The sequence below is a fragment of the Apodemus sylvaticus genome, chromosome 6 (assembly GCF_947179515.1).
Source record: "Apodemus sylvaticus chromosome 6, mApoSyl1.1, whole genome shotgun sequence".
Classification (NCBI taxonomy): domain Eukaryota; kingdom Metazoa; phylum Chordata; class Mammalia; order Rodentia; family Muridae; genus Apodemus; species Apodemus sylvaticus.
In genome coordinates, this window is record NC_067477.1 from 88,308,532 (window position 1) to 88,317,615 (window position 9,084).

Below are 9,084 nucleotides of genomic sequence, written 5' to 3' on the forward strand. Positions count from 1 at the left end.
GGTTCTGCTTTATATTTGCCTAATGCCAAATGAGTGTATGTGTGTGTGTATGTGTGTGTGTAGGGGGATCTGTGTGTAGTCATTGCTGGTTTGGCCATTATGAGATTGCAGCTTCTGAGTTATAACTTCTGTGCAGTCACTTGGACAGTCACCACAAGACTGCCCAAGATGCACTTGAAATTGTGTGCTGCACACTTCAATATCCTACCACAGGTACTGTTACTCATCTCCTGGGTACATTTCCCACAGGGGAATGTCCATAACAGGTAAGGTAATGGTGTTTCTTCCAAGTTTGCCCATGCCACTTCAAAGGATCTGCAAGTATATGATGCTTTCTTTTCAAAACCTTTCTAAAGATTTACAAAAGCTGAGTTTTGAAGCTGTTTGGTAAGAGAGATGGGCCGTTGTCTCTAATCCATTCCATTTTGTCTTGAGGGTTACTGATGTCACATTCATAGTGATGGGTGGTTGGGAGTCTCTTTTCCTGTCAGCATTCCTTGGCTTTGAAGACAGAAGGAAATGAGTGAACCTTACAACATAAGGCTTTCCCATTATTTTCAAATGGTATGTAAAATAGCCTTAAGTAAAGAGGAAATATTTATCACTTCTAATCCCTTTCTGGACACACTTTGGATGTTCCTAAAATGACAATAATATAATTCCTGGTGAAAAAAAATCCACTAAATTTAAAGATAGTATTTTAGGATATGTTATCAATGAATGTGCTTTTTGAAAAAAATCCAAATATGCATTTACAAAGAGTCCAAAGTTGTCACTATCATTTTATTTGTAGGGTTCTAAAAAATACATAAGTCAAACAAATCCTTTGAGCAGAAATTACCTTGTATGCCTTAGATGGCTGACAACATCTACGGCTTAGATCTCTCTTTCCCCTTCCCTCATTTCCTCCTCTCTTCCTTTGTTCCCTCTCTCCCACTACATAATATACCCAGGCACACATCATAGAAAAACAAAATGCCTGAGAGACAAATAAAAATGTCTAAGTCAACATCAAACTCAGCCGGTAAATGTGATACCCTAATGGTCAAATTTTCTGTCTCCCATATATGTACTATTTAGGTTGTGGATCATTAACTCTGAAAGTAGACCTTAAGATATAACCTTAATTGAAATGACAATTGTGCTATTGCAATTATTCCATTTTTAAAAATGATTGGGTAAATACAAATCTGAGAGAAAAAATAACTGCAGCACTGGAAGGCACACCTCTCCTATTTACTCTTTAGAGGAAAAAGAAAGCAATGCTTTTAAAATAAAAACATCAACAAACCCTACCGAGTTCATTATTTTGATCTTACATGGTGTTCAAGTAACGCCAAGTAGAAAGGTTACTAAATTCTGCCTATCTTTAAAATGGGAAAACAATCAGCAATCCCAAGGCACATAGCAGCTTCCTTTCCAAGGCTGCTGATAGTGGAACCACACACACCCTTCCTGTTACCCCAGGTGCTGAAGAGATTAATGCTGAAAATATCTAGACACTTGGAAATCCTAAAGACATCCTCCCAGCCAGCTATAAAAAGACTGCTCCTGGGGCCTGCTGAGGTATATCAGATACTTCCCTTTTATTTTATTCCACAATGAGAGAGTTTGTTGAGTTGACTTCTTGTGTGCCTCACCCCCAAGTCCTACCTCATCACCAATACCTCAACTTTTTTCTCTCCTCTCTCACTATGGGTAACATTTCCCCACTTCTGTCTCTCATGAATAGGTTAAATAGTCAATGAGTTTGTTTAATTTTAATATTGAAGTGTAAGCCACTTCAATAATAATAGAAATGTCCCTACCTTATTTTCTCAGAAGGTCTAGCTAGAGTTGCAAGCAGGGTAATGCTTGTACAAAGTTCATGGTGGACTGCTAGAAAGTTATTTCTTCATCGATTGAAAAATACTGGTATTTGTGTCTTGAGCATGGTAATAAGAGAGACAGAGGTGCTACAATATGGCACAAACTCTGAAATGGGCCTAGTTTTATTCTGTTAATGTCTCTATTCCTTTGAGATGTTTCTATATTCACTATTGCTTTGAGATTTCCTACTGTAATTCTAATCACCTGAATTTTATGATAAGAAATATATAAGTATATTGTTAAAATGAGGCTTTTAGAAATGTTTGTTATGAAGACCATAGCTGTGAAAGCAGAGGTAGACTGAAGCCTTGAGCAAAGAGGAATTTGAAAGTTACAAAGCATTTTTAAAACTTCCTTCTTCAAAGTTGAATGGGGCATCTTTTACATCAGCAATTACTAAAGCTGTAGGCAAAATTACAGCTGATGATTAATCTATCTAGGTCAATTTTGGTCATGCCTACTTTGTTTCACAGAGGAGTGCGGAAACAGTAATCTTGTGAGAGAATATGCTGGATGCTGACAGAATGAGAATTCGTAACTGATGTATCAGAGAAGAGCTTTGATAATGTTGCCTGGTAGGTCTTTTAAAGATGCTTAAGCCATTTAAACTTAGATTGTCATCAGAGCTCATCACACCTGCATGCAAGCATCAACTCCTTTGGCTGCTTGAGGGCAAGTGCATTATACAGATCAGGTGGCATGAGAAGAGATGTTGAAGGACAACACACACTGTGGAAGGAGCAATTCTCCAAGGACACACAGGATAAGGAGGTGATAAAAAAAAAAGTCTGGGAATAAGGAGCAGAGGAGGACAGAGGAACTGGAAGTCTCCCTAGCACTCATCCAAGTTTCAGTCCAATGGCTGACTCCATGTCTCGGCCTTAGAAGGCCATTTTCATTGACACTGCTTCCTCAAGATCAGGTGGGGAGGCACTTCATTTCAAGTATCAGTTGGACACCTCTAGTCATGGATTTTAATTCAAAAGGCATTGAACAAGAAGGCAGAGAGTGGCAGTTCTCACAGGAATATTCAGAGTAGCACCAAACTGTTTTCATTTTGTCAAGTTAGTAGAGAAAATTGTATGTTATTGAAGTACATGGATGCACATGCATGCATAGGCGTGTTTGTGACCATGTCAGCATGCATGCCTGTGTTCTCTCTCAGCAATTTTCAGGCATCCAATACAATATTAACTATAGTCACTATGTTGTACATTATAACTCAAAATCTCACAATCCTATATATCTGAAAATTTATGCTTTCTGATTAATATCTTCCCAATATTGTACCCCTGGGAACAACCATTGTACTTTATTCTTCTTTCTTATACCAGAGTTGCTGACTTCCCTCACCGCACATAACATTAGTGTTGATTCTTTGAGACTTTCATATCATGCATCCCAATCACAATTCCTTCCCAGTCTTTCCATGTCTGCTCCCCTTCCATCCATCAAAAACCAAACCAAACAAAACAAAGCAAAGCAAAAAGAGTAAAATATAAAGATAATAAAAGGAAAAAAGAAACCAAACAAAAACTTTGTTTATCTATATACTATCTACTTTGTGTTATCTACATACTCACTGGAGCATGAACTCTCAATGGCCTGCCCCTTAAGTAGAACAGAGTCCTTCCCCTTCCACACCTCTGCCAGAAGCCATCAGTTGTGGAGAGTGACACTTCAGTGTTCATATCACTTATTTTAAGAGTTCTCTTAGTTGGCTTCTTGCCTAGCCTGTTACTTTGGGGGGAGGTGGCAGGTTGGGGTGGGAGTAGGGGCTGTCACAGAAACCTTCCATGTCCCTCCCTCTCACCTGCGCATCTGCAGTCATCCATATCACAGCAAAAGTAGCCTGCCTGCTATTCACAATCATCAGGAGCTTGGATCATGAGCCTCCACAGGTTTCTTGGTAACAACAAAGACCAGGAACATGGCTCCTGGCTGCAGTAGGCCCATGGACAAATCCTCAGAAATTGCCTGGATCACGGACATCAACATAGCCTAAGCTAGCAGGACAAACCAACAACATCAATATGGTCCCTGGTAGCAACACACCTTACAGATCTTGATGTGGCTTCAGTTTGCATCACAAACCATGAACGTCTGGGTGGCCATCATTGGAAAATGGGTCTGAGCATTACCATAGCCTCAGGAGACAGTACAGGCCATTCTGATCAGCACATCCCTGGACATCAACACTGCTTCAGGTGGCAGCATAGTCAATAGACACCTGTATGGATTTTGATGATAACTCAACTCCCAACATGAACACAGACTCTGACTGTAGTAGAACCATAGACCCAGACATGGCCTTCAGTGACAGCATAGCCCATGGGCATTGACATGGTGTCAGGTAGCAGCATAGACAACAGACATCTGCATAGTCCTCAGTGGTGATATGTAACACAAACATTATTTGGCCCACAGCAGGGCGCATCTTGGTGGATTGCTGTCAGTCACATGCCTGGCTGACTCACCAGGCTGCTGCCTCATCCACCACATGCCTAGCCTCCCTTTCTAATTCTATGAATTCAGTCTTTTAGATTCCCCATGCAAGGTATCTTGTTCATTAACTACAGCTGAAGAATTCTCAGTGAATCTGTATCTTATCTACACAATTCAAATCAAAATTTGATCTGGTAATGTAGTCAGAAAGCTGTATAGGGGTCTACACTCTTTAACACTGTGGCATGGCATTATGGTCTAGAATGGTTGTCATAACAATCCTGGGACCCATATTGCCCACAGTCACAGGTTGGTGATTCCAGGCAGTGCTTCTGTCTCAGTCATTTTCCAAGACTGATTTTGATATTAGAAATAGAAGCAGAAAGTTGCCATAGCATCCAGCCCTTTATTCACTAGTAATTCTAAGCAAATTAATCAACTCTGAATCAGGGGTACAAGAATCATATACAATAGGAACAATCTAAGGTTGGAATGGTGTGTTTTTAAGATTAGATCAATCAATGTCAGAACAGATTTGAAAGGGTAAATAGCTATTACAACAAATCAGGTTATTAAATATGTATTCAACACCTCAATGATAGAAAGAGGGCTTAGAAAATTTCCTTGGTTTTGTAATATTTCTGAGTAGGCACATTTAGAGTCAAAAGCACTATAAAGCTAACAACTTGGGAGTTGATGATGACTATCAAGACCCATACTAGTCCTGGGAGTTCTAAGTTGATGTTCTGCTCATGCATACTCGTGTATTATATGACACCAGGGTGAGTCATGAAGCACATGGACAACACTTTCAAAAGTTCAGTGGTAAAATAAAGTTGATGAGTATTTACTTTACTTAGAAATGATGATGTCAGGGGTGACCTTAACAACAGTAGATTCCGTAAACTGCTCAGGGCAAAGCTTGGTGACAGGAAGGTGAAGAGGAGACAGATTTCCTTTTCCGACAATATTGGCAGAGTAAATATCCTGAAAATCTATCATGCTGTAAAGAACCTAAAAGTAGTAGATCCAAAAAGAAAAAAAAATGTTTTAGTGCATGTCTGAGATGGAAAGAGAAGCCATTATAGTCATAAAAAGTTTTAGGTTTTTTTTTTTTTTTTTGAGAGGTGTGTAGGAGGCAAGGAAATCTTGGAGGAGTTGGGAGAGGGAAAAGCATGATCAAAATATATTGTGTAGAAATTAGGGGTTATTTTGTTTTGGTTTGTTTTGGTTTGGTTTTTAAAAGAATTCTGGGAGAAGTCAGTTGAGAACAGTGAGCCTTGAGACCCTCTGTTAGGTCATGTGATGCAACAGCTTCAACCTGGGCATAGAAAACTTCCGTGATGGCTTCGACTAGAAAAATAACAATGTAATATGCTCTGAGTGAAGAATCAAACTAACACCCTTTCCTGCTCCTAGGATTTCATTTAGCAGCCCTGGGTTGTGACGTCTAGGTTGGCTCATTCTGAGTGTTAACTTGACTGCATTGAAGTGCACTGTGTTATCTTTTGTATGGCTAGATTTGTGGAAAGATATTGTTTAAATTTGGTTTTGTCATGGAATATCTTGGTGTCACCATCTGTGGTAATTGAGAGTTTTTCTGGGTATAGTACCCTGGGGATAACATTAGCTGAAATACACAACAAAGGGGAAAGAGAACCTGTAGAGACCATATCCAGAGGTTAGGCTCAGCCCCCTGTTGAAATATAGGGCCACCCATCCTTCTCAAAATTTTAACCCAAAATTGCTCCTGTCTAAAGGAAATACATGGACTGAAGGAAAGGCCATCTAGAGACTGCCCCACCTGGGGATTCATCCCATATACAGTCACCACACCCGGACACTTGATGATGTCAAGAAGTGCTTACTCATAGGAGCCTGATACAGCTGTCTCCTGAGAGGCTCTGCTAATCCTGACCAATACAGATACAGATGCTTGTAGTCAACCAATGCACTGATCAGGGGGACATCAAGGGAGGCATTGGGAGAGGGACTGAAGGAGCTGAAGGAATTTGCAACCCCATAGAAAGAACAACAATATCAACCAACTAGACCCCCCTCCTCCAGAGTTCCCCAGGACTAAACCACCAACTAAAGAGTACACATGGAGTGACCCAGGGCTCCAGCCACATGTGCTTTATCTGGCATCAATAGGAAGGGAGGCCCTTGGTCCTGTGAAAGCTTGATGCCCCAGTATAGTGGAATGCTGGGGTGGTGAGGCGGGAGTGGGTGGGAGAAGCAACCTCAAAGAAGCAGGGTGTTGGGGAGGGATAGGGGGTTTCTGAGAGGAAAAAGGGAAGGGGGATAACATTTGAAATGCAAATAAATAAAGTAACCATTTTTTTAAAGTTCTGGATGTGTCGATGTCATATTTCTAGAGGAAACCAACAAGAAAGTGCACCTCACTATGCAGGTGTGGACTGGTGAGGTCATAGATAGACTACAAAGGGAGAGGATAGGCCACGAGCGTCCCCTCTTCTTGAGCTCTCACATCCTATCCCTGTGTGTTACAGCTCTGCATCTTCAGCCTCTGGGCCATGGGTTTGCTCATGCTTGTCAGCCTTGCAGCCTTGGTCAGGGGTGAATATCAGTCTCCAGGATTTTCTAGCTTGTAGCTGCTCTATTGTTCAGTGTCTCAGCTTTCAGAATGGCCTGAGTCATTTCCCTTAATGAAGCTCCTCTCCTCCCACTGCGTGGACAATCTCAAACAGGTTCCAGCAATCCCAAGGTTGATACTTTCTTAAGTATCTGCCCAAAAACAGAAACAATAATTTTTCCTGGAAGAATCAACTGTCAAATCAAATTTCAAAGTTTTCATGTATAAATTCCCAGCATGATTCTAGAACTTAAAGGTACAAAACAAAAATAATATACTAAATTTGATTAGAAACAATAAACACGGTAAGGCCTTCGTATTGAAATGGTCACAGTCATAAATTAGCATTTAACATAACTTAAAAAAGTTGTCTTTACAAAATCAAATGTGAAGAAGAAAGGCATGATTATGAAGTTAACTGTCTGGTTTTGATGAAAAATAACAAGTAAACTATACACCTAGAAGTGAAATGTGTATGGCTTAGCCTGTTAGACATCACTGAGAGGGAAAAAACTGGAAGCTAAGTCTGAATTAACTGCCCCAAAGAGCCCAGAAAAGCATAAGGATTACAAAGCAGCAGAGGAACATGAAGAATGGTTAAAATATGTCAAATCATAATTCCTCAAAGAAATATCAAGGACATGGAAGAAAGATAATTCTGGAAGGGACAAATGTCTAGGAAACCCACAAATTCCAGAAAAATTCCAGCTGCTACAAATCTCAGTGAAACAAATCTGCCTTCATTAACCTAAACAACAAAATAGAAAAATATATTTTAAAATAAATGTTTATTTCCCATTTGAATACCACTTTTTTCTCCTAATAAAGCTAATAGACCTAATAAGCATAGTGCCCATGCTTATGGGACAGATGAAAGGTGCCATGATCTGAAGAGGGGGTGCTGTTCCATGTCTCTCCCCTATATGAAATGGCTGAACAGAAGAAACAGAAAAAAATTTTATTTATAAAATTATATATAAATACATATATATAATAATAAACACAGTAAGGCCTTAGTATTGAAATGGCCACAATCATAAATTAATTTTGACTGTAATTAATATGTAATTATAACCCAGGATAGCTAAAACTATTCTCAGCAACAAAAGAAAATCTGGGGGAATCAGTATCCCTGACCTCAAGCAATACTACAGAGCAATAGTGTTAAAAACTGCATGGTATTGGTACAGTGACAGACAGGAGGATCAATGGAACAGGATTGAAGATCCAGAAATGAACCCACACACCTATGGCCACTTGATCCTCGACAAAGAGGCTGAAAACATCCAATGGAAAAAAGATAGCCTTTTCAACAAATGGTGCTGGTTCAACTGGAGGTCAGCATGCAGAAGAATGAGAATTGATCCATCCTTGTCTCCTTGTACTAAGCTCAAATCCAAATGGATCAAGGACCTCCACATAAAGCCAGATACTCTGAAGCCAATAGAAAAGAAACTGGGGAAGACCCTTGAGGACATCGGTACAGGGAGAAAGTTTCTGAACAGAACACCAATAGCATATGCTCTAAGAGCAAGAATTGACAAATGGGACCTCATAAAATTACAAAGTTTCTGTAAGGCAAAGGACACCATCAAGAGGACAAATCGGCAACCAACAAATTGGGAAAAGATCTTCACCAATCCTACATCAGATAGAGGGCTAATATCCAATATATATAAAGAACTCAAGAAGTTAGACTCCAGAAAACCAAACAACCCTATTAAAAGATGGGGTACAGAGTTAAACAAAGAATTCTCACCTGAAGAACTTCGGATGGCGGAGAAGCATCTTAAAAAATGCTCAACTTCATTAGTCATTAGGGAAATGCAAATCAAAACAACCCTAAGATTTCATCTTACACCAGTCAGAATGGCTAAGATTAAAAATTCAGGAGACACACTAATAAGTGGATATTAACCTAGAAAACTGGAATACCCAAAACATAATCCACACATCAAATGAGGTACAAGAAGAAAGGAGGAGTGGCCCCTGGTTCTGGAAAGACTCAGTGAAACAGTATTCAGCAAAACCAGAACGGGGAAGGGGGAAGGGGTGGATGGGAGGACAGGGGAAGAGAAGGGGGCTTACGGGACTTTCGGGGAGTGGGGGGGGGCTAGAAAAGGGGAAATCATTTGAAATGTAAATAAATTATATCGAATAAAAAAATGTAAAAA

At 39.9% G+C, this 9,084-nt stretch overlaps 1 non-coding gene across 1 annotated transcript; it reads left to right on the plus strand.

Annotated features, from left to right (window-relative positions):
• Positions 1–7,701: 7,701 nt before the first annotated feature.
• Positions 7,702–7,856, plus strand: LOC127688205 (small nucleolar RNA SNORA29). Its single transcript, XR_007978615.1, has one exon. It is a non-coding gene; the product is annotated as a small nucleolar RNA SNORA29 (small nucleolar RNA).
• The last annotated feature ends 1,228 nt before the right edge of the window (positions 7,857–9,084 follow it).